At 41.9% G+C, this 22,315-nt stretch overlaps 1 long non-coding RNA gene across 1 annotated transcript in view; it reads right to left on the reverse strand.

The window, feature by feature from the left end:
- The window catches only part of LOC140479456 (uncharacterized), a 34,244-nt gene extending 19,458 nt beyond the window's left edge, over window positions 1-14,786 (reverse strand). The window contains exons 1-3 of the long non-coding RNA XR_011961046.1: window positions 14,506-14,786; window positions 10,868-11,017; window positions 8,483-8,592 (exon numbers count right to left, since the gene is read on the reverse strand). This is a non-coding gene — a long non-coding RNA (uncharacterized lncRNA). The remainder of the gene's footprint in view (window positions 1-8,482; window positions 8,593-10,867; window positions 11,018-14,505) is intronic.
- Window positions 14,787-22,315: the final 7,529 nt, after the last annotated feature.

Consider the following 22,315-nt stretch of genomic DNA (forward strand, 5'->3'; position numbering starts at 1 on the left):
AGAGATAAAATGATGCATGGTTGTAATATTCTAATGGATTTGTACCAGCAGGCAGACCCAAATGTAAAATGATGCAGAAATGCAGCGGTAAGTGACAGGCCCACCTGAAGCTATAATACCTAATCTATCCTTCTCCTCTCCCTCTTCGATTTGCACTGTTTGTTCTTCTCCCTAGGTTTCATCACTTTGCAAGTGCTTAATATTGAATTTTATTTGTTAGTTCTCAGCCCAGCTTCCAATCTCAGCGCCTGTCCACTTCAAAGGCTGTCAGTGCATTTAATAGTTTTTTTTTTTCCGAACCACACATAACAGCTTGCTTGTCCACTCCAATTTACCAAGGCTGAACTGAAGTGAAGAGGGTTTGGCAATCCTCCACGATTGCCACGGAGACTCCCAGAAACGAAGATTAACCTCATTGACACTGCAGCAGGCAACACTGGGACAATGGAATCATATGGATGGGAATGAAAAACGGCACCGGTTTTTCTCCGTTAAATATTTTTCTAATTACCCTGTTTAGTGATGATACTAAACACCTCTGGATCAGGTGGGTCTTGAAGCTGGGTCTCCTGGTTCATTACCGCTGCACCATGCAAACCCTCAAATACATTCAGTTACTTGATCATGAGGTGTTGGAGAAAGTGATGACTGCAGGTGCTGCAGATCAGAATCAAAACGTGGGGTGCTGGAAAAGCACAGCAGGTCAGGCAGCGTCCGAGGAGCAGGAGAGTTGACGTTTCAGGTATATGCCCAACACCTCTTTCCTGATGAAGGGCTTATGCCCAAAATGTCGACTCTCCTGCTCTTTGGTTGCTGCCTGACCTGCTGTGCTTTTCCTGTGCCACACGTTTTGAGCATGAAGAGTTGGAGAAAACTGTTGTGTCGACCGGCCCCATTAGACAGGACACCACAACCCAGTTAAAGATAGGCGACCAATTTCACAAAAGTTATATTTGTTTAATATAACTTTTAATATGTTTGTCTGAGTATACATGTGTGTGAAAGACAGAGAGGGAGAGCAGAGACTCCCCATGATGTACAATTCCCCTGGAGATAGAGTCACAACTTAAAACATTTCTGAGGCTAACATGATACGACAGGACAATTAGAAGCACTAATATATTAGCTACTTTAGACTCATAAAAAAGGAGACAAAACATTTATACGGGTTAAAATAACTTCAAAATTATATGGTACCTGAATAAAACAAAAAATCTGCAATTGGATTAACCTTAAACTACAAGAACGAAGGCTTGTTGAGAAACAAGGAGAATCTTACATGCTGTGAATTATACTCTCTATGTCATAGCAGATGATTACTTGGAGAAAAGCAGCCACGATAAACGGATTGTCAGCTCCTAACATTATCAGAGACTGAGGATAATGACCAAGTGAAGAAAAAGAAATTCAAGGAAATACACATTCTCTTCACTCAAGGACTATAAAAGGAAATAGTCACTGTATGGAAGGAGCCCTTTTGGCCTGTCATGCCAGTCCTAGCTTTCTGCAAAAGCAATTCAGCTAGTCTCATTCAACCTCCATTTCTCTGTACCCCTGTAAATGTTTCCTCTTCTTCCCATTATGCAAGTCACGATTGAATCTGTTTGCAGCACACTTTAAGTCTGTACATTCCTGATTCTGATGATTAGCTGGGCAAGAAGGCTCACATCAACACTGCAATCACCTTAAATCAGTGCCCCGAACTAGAAACCTGATTCAGAAAGTTGGCAACACTTTCATCAAATGTAACAGTCTGTCCTCTCTCCCTCTCTTTCCTTTAACCAGACCCTAATGATTTTGAATGGCCTTAAGTCCCCTCTCAACTTATAGTTTCCAAAGGTATAAAGAACAGAACTACCGAATTTACTTCCTGAAGCATTAGTGAAAATCCCCAAATGCCATATAATGAAATCACGACTAGATTTATTCGGTCACTGTTATTATAAAAATTGCCCAGCCTCTGAGTCATTGTGAGCAAAGTCATTTGATGGTAATTTAACAAAATTGGTTTGTTGAGCATGCAGTTCCTGTCTGTCACGCTGGAAATTTCAATGCTACTCTAAACTAAATACAAAGTAATAATGGTAGTCATTTGGAATGTACAAAGCAACCCACCAGTTAAAAACATAATTGGCACAGGAGTGAAAATCTCTATCACCTTTCACTGACCTTTCTAATCAAACTAAAAACCAGCAAAGAAAGGTATTATTCTGGTCTTTGGCCTGACGGGCAACTCTATTTTGACTGATTTCTTTACAGTGAATAGCAGTTCGACTTGCTGATCCTTAACTGGCACAGAGCTGGGATTGTGTAATCCTCAGGTGGCAGACCGAGAGCTACAAGAGTTCATAAAATATCTGCAGAAGGCATCCACAGAGAATCTGATGCCAAAAGGGTGAGTAACTTTAAGCTTGATACCTCCTGCCCTGAGACAGGCAGACAATTAATCCAATTAACTGGCCAATTAATATCCACATTACATCCACCATTCATTTCACTGGCGTAGGGATGGTTGTCTTCCTGTTGCACATAAGGGCTATTCCTCCCAATGGCACATCATGGGATCCCCATGGCTATACCACAGCCAGAGGGTCACCACCTCCAATTGCCATGGTCACCAGACTGTACATTGAGAGAATATATTCTTAGCAGTTCAAGGCAGCCTGATGAAGGAGGCATCTTTCCCTCCTCTTGAAGCCTTGGCGGAGGCCCAACTCTATTGGAAGAGCTGGCATAGGCTGCAAAACATCCTGCCCTCTGAATGGACTACCAGCTCAGGGAGGCAGACTGCTTTCCTTATACCAGCCAGTGCGGTAAAACCTGCCAGCATCTACTCGCTCACAGACAGGACCCTAGGCATATCGTCCCACTCACAAAACTCTGGGTGTGCCAGTAAACTTCCAGCAGGCTTTCTTTTAGGATACTGTGTCGTGCTCTGATAGGTTCATCCAATAACGATTGTACATCTCTGCATCCCACACTGCCTCGTTATTTTATGCTGCCCACACCAATTTTCAAAGCAAGGAATATACAGATAATGTTTGAAAATCACTGGTTCATGGATGTAGGTTTGCTCGCTGAGCTGGAAGGTTCAATTTCAGATGTTTCATCACCATACCAGGTAACATCATCAGTGAGCCTCTGAATGAAGCATTGGTTGTGTAGCCTGCTTTTCTATTTATATGTTTGCATTTCCTAAGGTTGGTGATGCCATATCCTGTAGTGATATCATTTCCTGTTCTGTGGTGACGAAATGTCTGAAAATGAACCTTCCAGCTCAGTGAGCTCATACAGAATCTCAACCTGACCTACAAATCTTCTCAAAATTTGCTATCTTCTCAAAATTCACTGGTTCCTATTACCTTGTCTTTATGATGCAGAGTATAATCTAACTTAGCATGAGCATTATCACGAGAAATCAATTAGCAACATTGGTCAGAAACTTGATTCAGAACCCTGAAGTACTTTGGACATTTTTAACTTTCAATTCTAAATGTGTTTCTTAAAAGAGGGCTGATACAGTCAAAAATAGCTTCAATGGCCTTCACTTAAGTGACTGTCTAGAGCAAGTGAATCACATATTACACACCTATAGATACAAAAGGGATTTCAAATAAAAGCTCTTCAAAGGGTGAGAGAGAAAGTCAAAACAGACTACAAATGGGCTGGCGACTCCTGTACTATAACTAGAACCCTCCTGCACATAATGCCCCAAATTGGTGACATATTTTGTGATTTTTCTCTTTGAAAAACACATGAGGACGGGATAAAACGCCACTTTCAATTCTCCTGTTGTGTACAAGTGGGGCTGAACCTTCCTGTGTTTACCATAACAAAACAAAGGACTGTGGATGCTGGAAATTGGAAATAAAGTGACTGGGTGAACTCAGCAGAACCGGCAGCATCTGTGGAGAGAGGAACAGAATAACATTTTAATTCTGGTAAGACCGTACTCCAGAACCTTCTGAAGAAGGGCCGCTGGACTCAAATGATTAAGACTGCCTTCTCTCCAAAGATGCTGCCAGACCTGCTGAGTTTTTCCAGCAATGTCTAATTTTGCTTGTCTTTACCATCCTGCATTCTGATGCCAGGGTGTTGTGAACATTATAGTTGAAGACCCACACTGCCGTCATCTCTGTGCTGAAGGTAAAGACTTTTCTCTACTTTGAGTGCTGCAAACCAGTCAAAGGGAAACAAGATACTGATGACCTCTGTCTCAACTTGAATGCTGGAGTTCAGTCATGATCGAAAGAAACCAGAACAACAGAATCACAACCAATTTGCAAAACCAAGGATCAATTACCAACATCACTAGTACCAGTATCTTCTCCTGCAATAGCCTTTAACGTTTAACTATCTACTCTTCCTGAACAATTCAGAGACTGATCTGCACTCTTCTTTGTACACTCTTATCTTGCAGACTCCCCTTTCATTTCTGACCTGTGTGTATGCGTGTTGCGTTAATAATTCCTCTCCCATTTAGTAATGAAGCAATAAAATCTTTATGAGCTCAAGAAAGGCTGGTTACATCAGATCCTTTTGAAACAGCTGTTGATTTGTGTCTGGGGAAAAGGAAAGAGATGGACTGGCACAGTGGTTCAGTGGTTGGCACTGCTGTCTCACAGAGCCAGGTGCCTGGGTTTGAATCCAGCTTCAGGCGACTGTCTGTGTGAAGTTTGCACATTCTCCCTGTGTCTGTGTGGGTTTCCTCCTGGTGCTCTGGTTTCCTCCCACAGTCCAAAGATGTGCAGGTGAGGTGAATTGGCCATGCTAAATTGCCCATAATGTTCAGGGATGTGTAGGTTAGGTGCATTAGTCAGGGGTAAATGTAAAGTATTAGGGTAGGATGAATGGGTCTGGGTGGGTAATTCTTCAGAGGGTCAGTGTGGACGTGTTGGGCTAAATGGCCTGTTTCCACACTGTAGGAATTCTGAAAAAAATCCTTTTTAAATCAACCTTATTGCAACCAGTCAAGTAGGTGTGAATACAAAAGGGGATCCAGTTCATCCATCCTTACTGGAAGCTGATTATCCTGACGGTAACTATAAGAAATTAAGAAATCTCAAAAAGGGCTTGGTCATAGCATGTTCTACAAAGTCTGCACATTTGCCCCTCAGAGTTCAGAACATATACAGTTCATGTAACATTTTGACTCAAAGACACCTCCGGAACTGAACAATAAATTAGATTTCAGTCAGCAATGAGGACAACTTTTAACAGGCGCAATAAATAGCCATGATCCTATTGAGTAGCAGAGCAGGCTCAGGGGACCTAAGTGTCTATTCCTATTTCTGTTTCTTTTGATCTTAAAATTAACCAAATGCATGAAATTGCTCAAAATACTGCTTTCAGTTTTCTTTCGAAAGTATGCTCTTTTGAGACTGAGCATTACAAATAAAAAGGTTTTGTAACACAGTAAAGGTATTTTAAAGAAAGCATGTTCCACTAATAATAGGATCAATATTACCATTATATTACTTATTACGTCAGCAGGCACTCTCATAAACACCTTTTTTTCCCATTTAGAAATGCTTCAGCACATTTTATAAAGACAAGAGTTTGGGTTGATAATTCTGTTGGGCTTAGCAGTCTTGTTGGAGAGAGTTAGCAACTCTACCAATTGTTCTAATATTTACCATGTTAGAGATTCAGACTGTGCTCTTTGGAGTGTTGGTGGCCCAGTGTGATACCATGAAGTAATTTCTGGAACAACTCAGTGGTTTTGTGTGGGTTGTAACACCAATTATGAGTTTCTTCACTCTCATGCAGCTAAATACAAATGTTGCCTCTATTAGACCCATGTATTCCATTCCTTCTTGGTTTATCTTCCACTTTGCCTGGACTACAGAACATCCAAGTCCCTATTGTTCATCTTCTAACTCTCCCAATGCTCTGTTGACACACCAACCTCTGTGCTCTCTGGCTGACGTTGGCTCCCAGTGTGGCAAAGTCTTAGTTTTAAAATTCTCATCCTTGTTTACAGCTGGTTTCACGCTTCCAAATTTTGGAAATGTCCCACACCCCCTACAAGACCTCAGCACTCCTCAATCTTGGCTTTTTGTTTGCCATTCTACTGCTCTTCAATGAAGATGTTTTCTCAAAAAACAAAAAGCTGGAATTAAGAATTTAATGAAAACCCCTTCTGGTTCAGGTATGTCCTTTAGGGAAGGAAACTGCTAACCTTACCTTACCTGGTCTGGCATACATGTGACTCCAGACCCACAGCAATGGGGTTAAACTGCCTGTTGAGCAATTAGGGATGGGCAGTAAGTGCTGGTCAGTCCAGCGACACTCTCATCCTGTTAATGAATTAAAAGAAACTGTTCCTTTAACTGAGCTGTTAAATCAGGGTTAAATGATCTTGCCTTAGGATTTTTAGTTATGTTAATGTGAATGAGAGAGATTGTGGTAAAAATTAATTGGGTAGGGTTGGAGCGCCAATGTTACAAGGTATTGTTTTCCACTATGCAATGATTTGGTAGAATAGGTAGGCCTCCCCCCTACGACCCACCCTCCCATTCTGGCACTTTCCCCTGCCACCGCAGGAACTGTAAAACCTGTGCCCACACCTCCTCCCTCACCTCTATCCAAGGCCCTAAAGGAGCCTTCCACATCCATCAAAGTTTCACCTGCACATCCACCAATATCATTTATTGTATCCGTTGCTCCCGATGTGGTCTCCTCTACATTGGGGAGACTGAGCGCCTCCTAGCAGAGCGCTTTAGGGAACATCTCCGAGACACCCGCACCAATCAACCAAACCGCCCCGTGGCCCAACATTTCAACTCCCCCTCCCACTCTGCCGAGGACATGGAGGTCCTGGGCCTCCTTCACCGCCGCTCCCTCACCACCAGACGCCTGGAGGAAGAACGCCTCATCTTCCGCCTCGGAACACTTCAACCCCAGGGCATCAATGTGGACTTCAACAGTTTCCTCATTTCCCCTTCCCCCACCTCATCCTAGTTTCAAACTTCCAGCTCAGTTACTGTCTCCTTGACTTGTCCGACCTGCCTATCTTCTTTTCCACCTATCCACTCCACCCTCTCCTCCTTGACCTATCACCTTCATCTCCTCCCCACTCACCCATTGTACTCTATGCTACTCTCTTCCCACCCCCACCCTCCTCTAGCTTATCTCTCCACGCCTCAGGCTCACTGCCTTTATTCCTGATGAAGGGCTTTTGTCCGAAACGTTGATTTCGCTGCTCGTTGGATGCTGCCTGAACTGCTGTGCTCTTCCAGCACCACTAATCCAGTATTTGGTTTTCAGCATCTGCAGTCATTGTTTTTACCTAATCCTCTTTGTTTACATGGTTTGCAAAATTGGCCATTCTCAGACCATGTCAGAATTTATATTTATAAGCCCTTCTCCTTTCTATTCTGGTGTACCAAGGATTAATTATTGGGAAAATGCCATATTAAGGGCATCAAAAGCTGGTGGTATTTTGTTTTTATGTGTTTGTGAATGAACAAATTCAGAACCAAGAGGAAGCATGACTCCAACAGTTTCTGAGGTATTGTTTCTCAATAAAAGATGATATTGATCACTACACATGTAAAACACTATTGCAGATGCAGTGTTACACAAGGCTATGTAATTCATTCCAAATATTTGAAGGAGCTGCTTTGTTTTATTTTGCATGCATGTTGAAGATTTAAAAAGGACAGTTGCTCTGCAAACAAATTCTGGAAGGACTGGACCATTATTCAGGTATGAAGGGAGCATTGTTATAAAAGCCTGAATTTGAAATGTTCTCTTGAAACAAGAAGGTTTCCAGAGTTATGGAATACTTTGCTGAAGTTGACATGGCTGGAATATTTTCTTTTGAGAGGAAAGTGCACAACTTGAGATATGATAATCAACATAAGATAGTTACCAAGAAATCCAACTGGGAACTCAGAAGAATCCTTCTTATCACAAAGGAATATGGGACTCGCTACCTCAGGGTGTGGTTGGACCAAATAGCATAGATTCACTTTACTGGGTTGATGGGAATGTGGCATTCAAAATACAAACCGATCAGCCATCACCTTACTGAATGGTGGAGCAAGTTTGAGGGGCCAATTGACCAACTTCTATTCCTAATTCCTCAGAACATTTGAAGCTGAAGAAACACATGAGGGAGAAAAGAATACAGTATTTTGGTCGTAAGCTTCAAGGAGAAAATATGGGTGCCAGTTCACGTGGAGTGTAAACAGTAGAACGGGCAGGTCGGTTCCAATGGTCTGTGTCTGTCACCCCATTCCATACAGAATCTTATTTTACACCTAAAGGCCAGGAAGGAGGGATAGATAAGATAAGAACAAAAAAGCTAAACTTATTCATGTCTTGTCTTTTCTGCAACAAGCCATGATCTTCATGCTTACATAACTGTTCCTTGGCAAATTCTGGGGAGCCAATCTTTCTGCTGGTCTCCCCGCAGTTTGTCAGAAAATTACAATTTACTTATTCCCCGGTAACCAATCAAGAAACTTTTACTCACACTGTGCTTTGGGGAGTGGAGGAACACTTTGAATCTCTCTCTTGAATCCTTGTCACTGCAGTTTGTTCCTTTCTCCAATTTCCACATACTATGTTGGAGCAAATTCATGCCTGAGGGACAATAAGCAAACCACAGAAAAAGCACAGCTGGAAAATATAAGACAGAAGATGCTGCTTCTAAACTGTTTGTTATGCCTTCAAGTACTAAGGGTCCTGACAGAGGCACAAAACCATATGTCAGTCATTCCTGTGGAGGCTAACATTGTCTGACATTTTCTCTACCAATAGTTTCTTTCTCTCAACAGCCACCCAAACGGTTGCACTGAGCAGAGAATCACCAGGGCGGATTGCTTTCTTGTAATTCCAGAGAGGGACAGTTTGTATTTAAATCAATCAGCTGATCTGTGTTGCCTTGTTTTGCCTTGGGCTCAATCTGATAGAAATTAGATGGGTTTGAGCTACAAACCCCATCTAGTGGGAGAGGTTGAATACATTAGATTACCTACAGTGCGGAAACAGGCCTTTCGGCCCAAATAGTCCACACCGACCCTCTGAAGAGTAATCCACCCAGGCCCATTCCCCCTAATTAAACGGGCAATTTTGCATGATAAATTCACCTGACCTGCACATCTTTGGACTGTGGGAGGAAACCAGAGCACCCAGAGGAAATCCAGGCAGACATGGGGAGAATGTGCAAACTCCACACAGGCAGTCGCCTGAGGCTGGGATCGAACCCAGGTCCCTGGCGCTGTGAGGCAGCAGTGCTAACCACCGAGCCACCGTGAGCTATTTTCCTGGAGTATCGGAGGCTGAGGGGTGACCTTATAGAGATTTATAAAGTCATGAGGGGCATGGATAGGTTGAATAGCCAAGGCCTTTTTCCTTGAGTAGGGGAGTCCAAAACTAGAGGGCATAGATTTAAGGCAAGCCAGGTGGGGGGGGGGGGGGGGGGGGTAAAGACCTCAAAAGGACCTAAGGGGCAACGTTTTCATGCAAAGAGTGGTGCACGTATGGAATGAACTGTCAGAAGAAGCAGTGGAGGCTGGTACAATTGCAACATTTAAAAGGCACCTAGAGGGGTATATGAATAGGAAGGGTTTGGGAGCATAGGCATAATACTGCCAAATGGGACTAGATATATTTAGGATATCTGATTGGCATGGACAAGTTGGGCTGAAGGGTCTGTTTCCATGCTCTACATCTCTATGACACTATAAAATGAACCAACAGGAAGAGGAGATTTTAGATTTAGATTAGATTCCCTACAGTATGGAAACAGGCCCTTTGGCCCTACATGTCCACACCGACCCTCTGAACAGTAACCCACCCAGACCCAATCCCCCACCCTATATTTACCCCTAACTAACACACCTAAACTATGGGCAATTTGGCATGGCCAATTCACCTGACCTGCACATCTTTTGAATTGTGGGAGGAAACCCACACAGACATAGGGAGAATATGCAAACTCCACACAGTCACCCAAGCTGGAATCAAACCAGGTTCCCTGGTGCTAAGAGGCTGCAGTGCTAACCAGTGGGTCACCATGCCACCCGTGATTTAGATTTAGACTTTATTGTCATGTGCCCTCGGGTAAAAAAAAATACAGGAGTACAGTGAAATGTGTGTAATGTCATCATACATTGCACCAAATTAGGTAAAAGTATTTAGGTACAAAGTCTTCAGAACAAGGTAAAAGGAATAAGGAACAAATTTAAAAGTAGACAGTCCGTCTTAGAACAGGTACACAATCTTTTATGGAAATTCCAAAATCCAAAGCTCCGAAATCCGAAGTTCTGTTTGGGAAGTTTTTTTCTATATAACAAGGCTGTCTGGTGTGTGAACAGGTGACCCAACTCCACACCCACTTGACCCACGTCACTCAGATATGACATGGTGGCGTGACCCAGCATTGGCAGGTATCAATTGTATCTTAGCACTTGTACTACGAGTCACGCGTGGGTCTGCTGTTTGGTAAGGTATTTTTTATTTCACAGTGAAAATGTAATTTATTCTGAAATCCAAAAAAGTCTGAAATCCAAAAAACAACTGGCCCCAAAGATTTCAGATAAAGGATTGTGTAAATAAAAATAAGGAAATTAAGTTGAAAGGTGAACATTACAGAACTTCCTAGTATTAAGTAGAAAAAGTAAAGAAATAAAACTAAAAGTTTAAACATTGCAGACTTTCTAAAGTGCCAGATAATGCTGGGATTGCACTTTCTACAAGGCCTCGATCTCCTCCACTTTCCCTGTGCAGTCCAATCCAGGATTCCCACCTCCAGGCCACCATCACCGTGCGTCCAGGAGCAGTACAATGGGCCTACCATGCCACCAAAGTAACCGCCACTCCTGTCAATCCACCAGGACTAACGATTTGGGCCTACCACATTGCCACAGAGATTCCAGAAACATCCCCATCTTCAGTGATGTCTTGGCTGAGCACGTAAGGCAAGGGTGAAGCATTTGCAAGCATCTTCATGACAGATTCCAGTCATCAGATCATTCAGTTCACTCCACAGGTTGTCAGAAATTAACTGAGGGGAATAGATATGGCAAAAAAATGATTTAGCTGAAGATTTATGCCCTGGAACTAGAGGAATTCCAAAAAAAGTGGATAATATCCCAGGAAATGAAAGCAGTGAAAATCCAATCCAGACAAATATCAGTTTATCCTTGATCGAGTGATTCAAAATATTGCTGACAATGCTAGTAAGTGGCACTTATTCAGCAATAACCTACTCATAAAGTGTTCAGTGCTCAAGACATCGTTATGACCTTTATCCAAACATGAACAAAAAGAGTCAAACTCAATTTCAAGTGAGAATGATGATGCTTGACATCAAGATTGTTCCTGGGCGTGGAGCAATGTGGTTAACGGTGGGTCAGTTGGGAAAATATTAGATTGGAAAAGTTAGATTCTCAATGTCGATACAAAAGTACTATTTTCCACTGAAGGTTTGAATGGAGAGTTGAGAACCTCATTAATGAACATTGAATTATTGGACGCATTCATACCTCATTAATACCCAATCCTGCCTCATTTATGTGTTCTGAAGAAGGGTCACGAGACTCGCAATGTTAACTCTGCTTTCTCTGCACATGTGCTGCTGAGTTCCTCCAACAATTTCTGTTTTCAACTCTCATTTACATACAGTGGCATCTCCAGCTCCTTGCTTACTTCTTCAGGCCTGTATTAGGGCCATCAATCTGCAGTGCCTCAGGGCACACTCCATGGGCAGTACCACCCTTATCTATGGAGTCTGCATCAGCCTCACCATATCCTCGTGGCACATTTCAGAATAAATTGGGGCACGTTTCTCCACTTCAACGCTACACTTTTGAGGTAAAAACAATGACTGCAGATGCTGGAAACCAGATTCTGGATTAGTGGTGCTGGAAGAGCACAGCAGTTCAGGCAGCATCCAAGGAGCTGCTCTTCCAGCACTACACTTTTGAGCCCACTGACACCTTACAGTACAATGCTACTGCTTGGCCACTTTGCACATAGCGAAAGCTCCACAAAGTATCAGCTCAGTGAATCTTCTCTGGACTGCCTCCAATGCAAGCATATCTTTCCTAACATAATGGCAAAAAAAAACTGTTCACAGTCTTCCAGCTGTGCTCTGACTCATACCTTGCATAGTTTTAACAAACCCTCTATAATTTTATGCTCCATTCTCTTTCAAATAAAAAAAGCCAACATTTCATTTGCCTTTCCTATTTCCCGCTGAACTTGGATGTCATCTTTTTGTGAATAATAGATGAGAACTCCCAAATCCTTCTATTCTGTAGCTTTCTGCCATTTTCTCTATTTAAGTTAAATAATGTTCATTCTTCCTGCTGAACTGCATAACCTCACATTTGTCCAAGACTGCCAAATGTTTGCCCACTCACTTATCCTATATCTGCAGTGTTTGTGTCATCTTCACCATTTGCCTTACCATTCATTTTTGCACCATTTGCAAGCTAGAGACAGTGCATTCATTTTCCTCATTTAAGTCACTCATTGTAAATAACTATGCCCCAGCACTGATCCCTGTAGCATTCCATTGTTTACAGCTTGCCACCTTGAAATTGCACCTCATCCCCTCACCAACCCCAACTTTCTGTCTTGTATCAGTTAGCCAATTCTCTCTCAAGGCTAATTTGTCATGTCCAACAGCATGGCCTCTCATCCAATGAGGTAAGAGCAGCCTAATGTGCAGTGTCTTACCAAATGCCTTCTGGAAATCCAAATATATCACATCCACTGCCCCCCGTCCAACTATCAAACAAAACAAGAGTACTGTGGATGCTGGAAATCCAAAACAAAAACAGAAACTACTGAAGAAACTCAGCAGATGTGGCAAAATCTGTGAAGAGAAAGCTGTTCTGGGTCCAGTGACCGTTCTTGATCTGTCCTGCTTGTTATCTCTTCAAGGTATTCCAGGAAATTTGTCAAGCATGATTTCTCTTTCATTAAACCTCGCTGACACTGCTTGATAATAGTCTATATTTCTAAATGCTCTGCTATAACCTTCTTTAACATTCTCACATTTTCCCAAGAACATATGAGAAGCTAACAGACCTATCGTTACCTTTTTTTTTGGCTCTTTCCCTTTTTAACTCAACGTCTCAGTGGTGTCTATTCCTGCCCTCCAAACTGATCTTACATGTACACATTTTCCAACTGAGCTGATGGGATGGAGTCTGTAATTCATGTTGTATGGTGTCTCTCAGGCCAATGGCATGAAGAGTAGATCAGTGGCCTAGAGGTGAACTGCGAATTGGTGAGATTCAAAGATGATAAATGAATGGTTATGTCCTGGAAGGCTTTGGGAAGAATATACCAAGAACATTATTACTTTACAGTGGTTGAAAACAAAACACAGTATATTCTATTCTTTGCCTTGATGCATTATGTTATATTGGATTTGAAGACTGTTTCCTGAAGTATTGATTCTGATCCTGTAAGAGCAATCCAGACCTTTACCTTACACAATTGTTTTTAAGTTAAACAAGCCACTAACTCTATAGAGAAGGGAACATTCAATCCAGGACAATATTGCTTCACACCAGGTACTTTGATGTATTTTCTTGGTTTTTTTTATTCTGCAGTGTTCCAAGTTTCTCCCTCAGCAATCGTGGCAAAACAGTGGATTCCAATTTTCTCACCTTGCCTTCAGCAGCTACTGACTCATACTGTACTCGATTATCAATCCTGAGCTATTTGCTGCTCTCCAGTATTGCGTTTAAGATTTTATCTTGCGTATTATGGCTGGATGTTAAATGTCAACAATGTTGCCAACAACAAACTGCATTGATATAACACCTTGCACATATGTAGTCATGATTTGGAGATGCCGGTGTTGGACTGGGGTGTACAAAGTTAAAAAATCACACAACACCAGGTTATAGTCCAACAGGTTTAATTGGAAGCACACTAGCTTTCGGAGCGTCGCTCCTTCATCAGGTGATATGTGTTGTGTGATTTTTAACCTTGCACATAGTAGGGCTCCCAGTGTACTTCATCCGTGGTTTGACATGTTGGGGGGGGGCATTGGGATAAAGGAGAAATGCAAGGAAATGTATTAGAGGAGGTGAAAGAGGTTTAGGTGAGGATTTTAGAGCTTAAGGGCCTGGAAAATTTGGTGGTTGCCATTGCTTGGGGCAATTAAGGAAACCAAGGTTGCTCGATACTGTGGAATTGGAAAATGGTGGAGGGTTGAGGATTAAAAAAAATCGACAGAAGGTTAAGACAATGGACTGATTTAAATATAAGGGAGTGAAATTTAAAACTGAGACATTGTTTGAGGGAAAGCCAATATAGATGAACCACAACTGGACTGATGATGGTGTACATACTATTGGTGTGTGGAAGGAGATGTCAGAGTCGGACGTCTCCAGCCTAGCATTTATTTCGAGTGGCAAAGATCAGGAATGAGAACATTGATCCAACTCCAACCCCTCCCCATTCAGAAAAAAGAGGCAAAGTATTCATTTAAAGAGTGAAGTGAAAATAAAGTGAAATGTCATCACTTACATTCCCTTGCAGTCTGCGCATGTGAGTAGAAAATCCCATCATCAAAGTAAGGTTTGTTCAGCAAATACTGGATAGCGACAAGAAGCAAATTAGTGAAGTTCTTTATTATCCCTGTCGACAGCTACTGACTTGATGAGAAATATTAGCCCTCAGGGAAGAAATCTTCAAACTGTACTCACAAGTTAAAAGTCTCGAGCTGCTTTGCAGGACAGTCCTCAATGAAAATCCTGACAGCTTTATAGATTTTCCACTGGGAATCTCTGCCTTACCAAGTGGAACTATGTGCTCTACAAATTCAGAGGCCGCAGACTGATCCAACAGGAAGATAAACAACTTACAGTGTCTCTTGCAACACTCCTAAAGCCAGTCATAGCCAATTAAATTTTGTCTCTTGAAATGCAGGAATAGTGGCAGCCAATTTGTATGAATAAGCAAGATCCCACACAGGGTGATGTGTGGCTAAGGGTTAAACAAACCATTTTGCTAACCCCGGTTGAGGAATACTTTTTTTTTGTAAATATATTTATGAGCAAATTTTTTTAACTTTAAAATTATTTAAACATATAAAATTATTGAAAAAATACAATCAATTACAAATATCAGTATAATAAAAAGAAAAAAACACAAATTACAATACAACTACTGTCTACTAACTACTAACCTACCCTATAATACAAAACAAACCCTAACACTGTGTAAAGCAACACCAATAAATAAGTAAATAACTAATAGATCTAAAAAAATAAGCAAAAAAAATCAGAATACTGAACAGCTATGCTTGGTGCAAAGCTCCCAAAGGAACAGAGGCATTATATATATACCTATATTAACTCAGGAGACCCCCCTCTGGGGCCCAGTGCTCAACAAACCTAACCATCCTGGTTAAACAAACGCCCTAGTTAAGAAAACTGACAAATCTATATCCAAATAACTCAAGTAGGGCTGCCATGTCTTATAAAAATGGTTTGTTGAGTGGTGCACCATGTTTGTAAAAAAAGTCCAAGGGAATGTGCTCCATAATTAATTTCTGCCACCCCAGCAAGCCTGGCGGGTTCTCAGTCACCCAGCTCACCAGAATATTCTTCCGTGCACAGTATGCAAGAATATTAAATAGTTCCTTCCCAAACCCGTCTAAAGATGGTAAATTCGGTTGACCTAAGAGGAGAACTTCAGTCCTCAATACCCTCCCTATCTCTCCCTCCACAGTGCTCCAATAAACACGGACCTTATGGCATGTCCAGTAGCAATGGGTAAGAGTACCTACACTTATTTAGCATTTGGGGGACGCTGATGATGCCCTTTTTAAATTTCGCCAGACAGTCTGGTGCCAGATGAACCCTGTGCAGAACTTTTAACTGCATAGCACATGTCCTATTACAGATTGAGATCTTTTGAGCATTCTCCCATATGTTCTCCCATGTTCCAGAAGAGATCTCCACTCCTAGCTCTTGCTCCCAGACCTCACATAACCGGTTAATATCCTGCCAGGCCCTGCCACCCAGCAGATGATAGAGGGCACTAACCGAAAGGGTGCTTGTGGAACGTAGCAACAACCTCTCTGTATCGGGCTTATCGGGCTTAGTGAGAAGTGTAGTCTTCTTCTGGATGAAATCCCTAACCTGAAAAAATACGGAAAAGGTCTCTGCTGGCAACCTATATTTGTGGCTCACTTGCTCAAAAGACATCATAACCTCCCCCTCAAATAAGTATCAGAAACCATCCCTGCTCACCTTCCACCTGCTCTAATAATGCGAACGGAAGATTTTTCTGGATAATTACAGCCACTCCCCTACTTTTAGTAGTAAAGGATGAAAAGAATACTCGGTCATAACCACCACCCCCCCATCAGAAAATTCAGTTATTAAAAAATGTAACAACTTATTTCAAGTACTTTTCCCCCTTTCCAAAAAATAAATTATTAGGAAGAAAGAAAGGAATTAAAAAAGGGAAAACATGGGGAAAGAAGGAAAAGAAAACAAACATTAACCGTATTCTTCAGGCCAGTCCATCTATTTTAAAGTGTCGACAAAGTTTTTGGCTTTATCTGCTCAGTCAAATGTATAAACTGAGTCCTCGTGGCTGAAATGGAGCACTGTGGTGTACCTCATGGAGTATTGGATGCCCAGGTTCCTCAGCCTCTTTTTAACTTCATCCAAGGACTTCCTCTTTTGAATTACAGCAGCTGAAAAATCCTGGAAAAGCATGATTTTTGACCCCCTGTACAGCAGTGCCTGTGGATCATTTCCCAGTAACCTAGAAGCTTCTATCACTTTTTTGCTTGTCCTTATATGAGTGGAAGTGCACTAGGACCGGGAGGGGGCGTTGCACTAGCCCTGACCTGTGCACTGTAACCCCATAAGCCCTTTCAATCTGCAGCCTGATGGACTCGATGTGAAGGCCCAAAAACTTCGGCAGTCAGCTTTCAAAGAAGCTGACTGGGCTGCTCACCTTCCTCACCTTCAGGGAGCCCGACAATTCGGAGATTTGTCCTCCGACCTCGATTTTCGAGGTTGTTGATATGGTCTCGCAAGGTCCGCACCTCTTGCTCCAACACCTGGATCTGACTGGTTGAGGACTCCGTCGCAGCTTCCAAGGCCTCAGTTCGACCCTCCCCCTCCTCTAGCTGCTCCCCGAGACCCTGGATCTCCTCCTTATGCTTCTGCAGCATGGACGCAATAGGTTGGACCTGGGCACGAATCTCCCCATGGATCTCCTCAATCGCAGCCCCAACTTTCAAGGTAAGTCTGTCCCTCACTGCAGCTAATTCCTGTGAGTCTGTCAGGTCCCTGGGGGGGGGGGGTTCAGGAGTGGCTACTGCTGCTGCTGCAGTGGAGTGTCCTTCCTGCTGCTGTTTGCTCAATCCTTTTCCCTTTGACATCCTTCCCACTCCCAAATATTAACAAATATGTATTCTGTAAGGTTTTAAACTAATAATTCCACCGCATATGTTGGTTAAAGATGGCAAAAAAAAACAGTACGCCTTGGCTGTCAGGCGGAGTTGTCCACAGCAGTTCTACAGAATCGCCGCCATCTTGCCAAGTCTCCAGGAATACATTTTAGTGAGAATTCACTGTTTATCTTCAAGATTTCCATATGGGATGTTAAACCAGCTTGTGGGTTGGGGAGTGGTACTTGGTTAACTTCAAATCCGAAGGGTGGTACCTCCAACAGTACAGCACTACCTCAGAACAGCTCTGAAATATGACTCTGGATTTCACACTCAAGTCCCCTTCACTGTTAACTTCCCAATTATCCTTAAATCCCCTTTCCAAGGTTGGAGCTATATAATCATAATGAAGCCATAAACCGCAGGTTGTTAAAATCTAATGCCACTCAATTAATTCGATCATCCAAGTGGATTAAGAGGCAACAAAAATAGCAGCATACAAGAATTTAATGGCAATGAACAGAGGGCTGCTGATTATTGTTATTGTTAAGCACAAGGTCATAAGTCACTAGATTCAAACATATGGTCAATGAGGTGATACAACCTGATTTTTTTGCACTGTAAGGTCAAAGTCTCAGATTGTTCCAATTGGTGAGTTCGGACAAACCTACAAGCAATAACTGCAGCAGGAACTGCTATCTAAAGTTCAAGAACGAGCCCAACAATCATTGATGTTGTTGCAAAACACTGGCAGAGATTTATTTATTGAGTGGGGCAAATACCATGATAGAATTGGGCATGTCATTTGGAAGACTTACACAAGAGCATGTGCTTGTATGAGGAGGGGGGGGGGGATAAGATTTCATTGTGATCAAGGGCGAAAAGCAGAGAAAGACATCTGAAGTGAAAGTGGCAGCATGTTGGATAATGTTTCAAAACTTTTTTTGAGCAGAAAGGTGTCAACTCAAGATTTATTTACTGATGTCTGATCTTTCCACCAGCATCTTTCTCTCCTCAGACTGCCCAGGTGATGCTCCTCTGTACAGTCAGTAAGGAAGGAATTTCTGCCTTTATCTTTTAACATAATGCTAATGAAATTCATCGCTAGATATATTTTATTCATTTTGAATTGGCTGCTTCCGTTCAGTGACTGTGTTGAGTTCCTGTCTGAAAGATTAAAGGATGGTCTGTATTATTGTCTTCATTGAGCTAAGAAAGGGTTTCTCACTGTGCAATTATATTCGCTACTGGTATTTTCTGATTATTTGGCAGGTTAGAGTTACTTATTGTGCATTGATAGAAAATTGCCATATATTCAGTAGGGTAAGAATCACAGACCTTGCAATTGTATAGACTGCTTATATATTCAGCAGGGTAAGGATTATGCACTGCCTAACTGTTTAGAGTTTCTCTATAAAAAGATTATGCACTGCGTAATGGTATGGAACTGTATATTCAGCAGGATGCAAGTCTTGCAATATAGTATAATAATTACAAAATAATATCACAGAGACATACAGATAGATTAAGCAAGTAGGCAAAAATTTGGCAGATAGAATATAATGTGGGGAAATGTGAGGTTATGCACTTTTGTAAGAAGAATGGTAGTGTTGAATGTTATTTGTTATGAAGGTGTAGAAATGTATTGTACCTTTAAGAAAGTTCAAAGCTAGCAGAACTACCCGACAGCATCAAGTATTCTGAACAAGATACAATGTAACCTTTTGGTCCAGCAACTAGAGTAGCTGGTTGCCTGGAAACAAAAACAAATTCAAATTAGGCCAATCAGTTTAAATTATACCTCCCAAAAATACCAAACTCCAATCAAGTTTGAATTTAGCATATCGACAAGGGCGGCATGGTGGCACAGTGGTTCGCACTGCTGCCTCACAGCGCCACAGACCCAGCTTCAATTCTCGCCTCAGGCGTACTCTGTGTGGTTTACACATTCTCCCCATGTCTGCGAGGGTTTCCTCCCACAAACCAAAAAAAACATGTGCAGGTTAGGTGAATTGGCCATGCTAAATTGCCCGTAGTGTTAGGTGAAGAGGGGAATGGGTCTGGGTGAGTTGTGCTTCGGCGGGTCGGTGTGGACTTGTTGGGCCGATGGGCCTGTTTCCACACTGTAAGTAATCTAAAAAACAATAACACAATCCAATTATTTTGGGGTATAAGACTGGGAAAACATGAACAGTTGGGGAAAAACTACCAAGTCACCAGCATGTACAGACTGCCTGAAACACAGCTCTCTTAAAGGTACCTTTATCAGTCAATGACCTGTGAAACAGAAATCCTGAAGGAAAAGAAAATCTACAGAGGAAGATCCAACAGCTGCCTGCTTTTGAAATCTGAATTTTTGGTAAATCTTATTCAGGGGTTTTATCAGACTATTATAGAAGGGAAAATAAAAGATAGGTTAGAGGAAGGAGTTGTAAATAGTTGTTAGTTAAGTCTTCTCTGTTATACTTTAAGAAATAAAGTTGTTAATTTTTACTTTACATAGTTCTTGGCCTCCCGAATTTTCACAGATTACTGCACAGGGTAAATCATTTCTATGTTGCTGGTTCAAATTAGCAGTGTGGGGGGATTTACCCCATGTCATATCAGATTTGAGGGCTCGTCATTGAGATTTGAATGCTTTGGGGTCTTTTGTCCGTGATTGAACAGTTTGGGTCTTGGAGTTGTGATTTGAACTGGTTTAGACAGATGTGAATAGGTTTGGGAGTATGAAAAAAATGCCAGCAGATTAAACACTTGCAGGTTAGTGTCCTAGATCTTCAAGTAAAACATAGGTGAGATAATTTGTTTAATTTTAGTGATTTATGGTTGATTAACAGTGAGAGAAATGCCTCTTAAAATTGCTAAAGAGGTTCTGGGATTTGAAGATGATTCTCAAATTTGCCAAGAAAGTTTAGAAGGAAAGAAAAAGGCCATACTTTTAGAATTAGCAAATAAGTTAGATTTGGGTTTGACCAAGGACAAAAGTAGAGCTGAAATTGTAAGTGAATTACTCAAACACTTAGGTGTGTCAGAGAAACAGACAAGTGCAGTAGAGGTAGAAAAACTTAAATTACAGTTGAGGAAAATGGAGTTAGAAGATAAACAAAGAGAAAGAGAGGAAAGAGAGAGAGAAAGAGAGAGAAAGAGGGAGAGAGGAAAAAGAAAGAGGGAGAAGGTTCTTAGCTGAACAAAAAGAAAGCGAATTCGATCTTGGGAAGTTGTAATTTGGTCAGCAAAGTCAAGTTAACAGGATGGAGACTAAAAGAGAAGGTAGTGATATCTACAAATATGTCAAAACTCTGCCACATTTTAATGAGAAAGATGTTGAAGCCTTCTTTATTTCATTTGAAAAATTGGCTAGGAAGATGGAATGGTCTGAGGATTTATGGGTAATGCTAGTTCAGACTAAACTGGTCGGCAGAGCTACTGAGGTATTTGCCGCACTGTCAGATGAGGGGTCAAGAGATTATGAAGAGGTTAAACAGGCTATTTTAAGTGCATACAAATTGGTACCAGAAACATATAGATAGCAGTTCAGAAACACAAAGAAGTAACCAGGTCAGACTTATGTTGTGTGTGAAAGAATTAAACATAGTCATTTTGAAAGATGGGTGTGAGCCTTAAAGATAGAAAAGACCTATGAAGCTCTTTGAGACACTATTCTGCTGGGGAAGTTTAAAAACTCACGTCCAGAGATGATAAGAATTCACAAGGAGAAACAGAAAGTTCTGGAAGTGAGAAGGGCAGCAGAATGAGCAGATGAATACATGTTGGTGCATATGACAAGCTTCTGGCCAGAATTTTGTCTTGTGAGGGATGGAAGTTGGGAAAAGGGGAGATCCTACACTGCGAAACGAAGAGTAGAGAGCACTGGTAATAATTTGCAACAGGATAAAAAAGAAGCCCAAGAGTGTGGAAAGGAGGTGAAAGGTTGCCAATGTTGGACACATAAAGTCACAGTGCTGGGCGTTAAAGAAAGGCAGTGTGGGAAAAGATGTGGTAAAAGAAGCTAAGCCAGTGGCATTAGTGAAGGTAGTAAAGGAGACCCCAAGAGGAGCCGAGGAGCTGCAGGAGAGTGCACAGCCTGGGCAGTTATGAAGTTAGTACCTGATCTCTACAAATAATTTGCCTCTGTGGTTGCTCAGAAAGAACAGGGGGAGAAGGACAAGAAGTTATAATTTTGAGAGATGCAAGATCTAACCAGTTGCTGCTAGTAAGGGAATGGGCGAATGGACGAATATACACTTTTTCTGACCTGTTACCTGAGAGTGTGGCAATTTGTGGGATAGATGGACAGAAATTTGACATTCCCCTGTGTAAGATCAGGTTGGAGTGCCAACTCAAGCCTAGGGAAGTTACAGTGGGAGTCATTGTCAGAGAGTCAGTTCCAGGAATTCAGTTTGTTCATGGGAATTATTTGGCAGGATCCAAGGTGGGAGAGACACCCCTTGTTATGGAGAAACCCAAGGAAGACCATAAAACTGAGGAGTTAAAACAGGAATATCCTGGTATTTTCCCAGACTGTCCAGATCCCACAATCATAAGTCACAGCACAAAGCGAAAACAAAAGAGAAAGATGAAGGAGTTGAGGTTCAGCGAACACCCTGTTTGACATAATGAGGCAGGAAAAACCTGAACAGGCAGAGGGTCAGGCAGAAGTGTTTAGTCCTGAAAGGCTAAGGGACTTGCAACAGCAAGACAAGACAATAAAAGATATATATGTGGATGCGTGCTCCTAAAAGGAGGCAAGTAATATTCTAGAGTGTTACTATCTGAAAGATAGAATCCTAAGGCAGAATTGGAGGCCATGGCAGGTTAGTGCAGAGGAGAAACGGGCCGAAGTGCACCAGATTGTGTTGCCGGAAGCACACAGACAGGAAATGTTACGGGTAGCACATGAACTACCTGTAAGAGGTCACCTCG

This window comes from Chiloscyllium punctatum, chromosome 7 (genome assembly GCF_047496795.1).
Source record: "Chiloscyllium punctatum isolate Juve2018m chromosome 7, sChiPun1.3, whole genome shotgun sequence".
Lineage (NCBI taxonomy): Eukaryota > Metazoa > Chordata > Chondrichthyes > Orectolobiformes > Hemiscylliidae > Chiloscyllium > Chiloscyllium punctatum.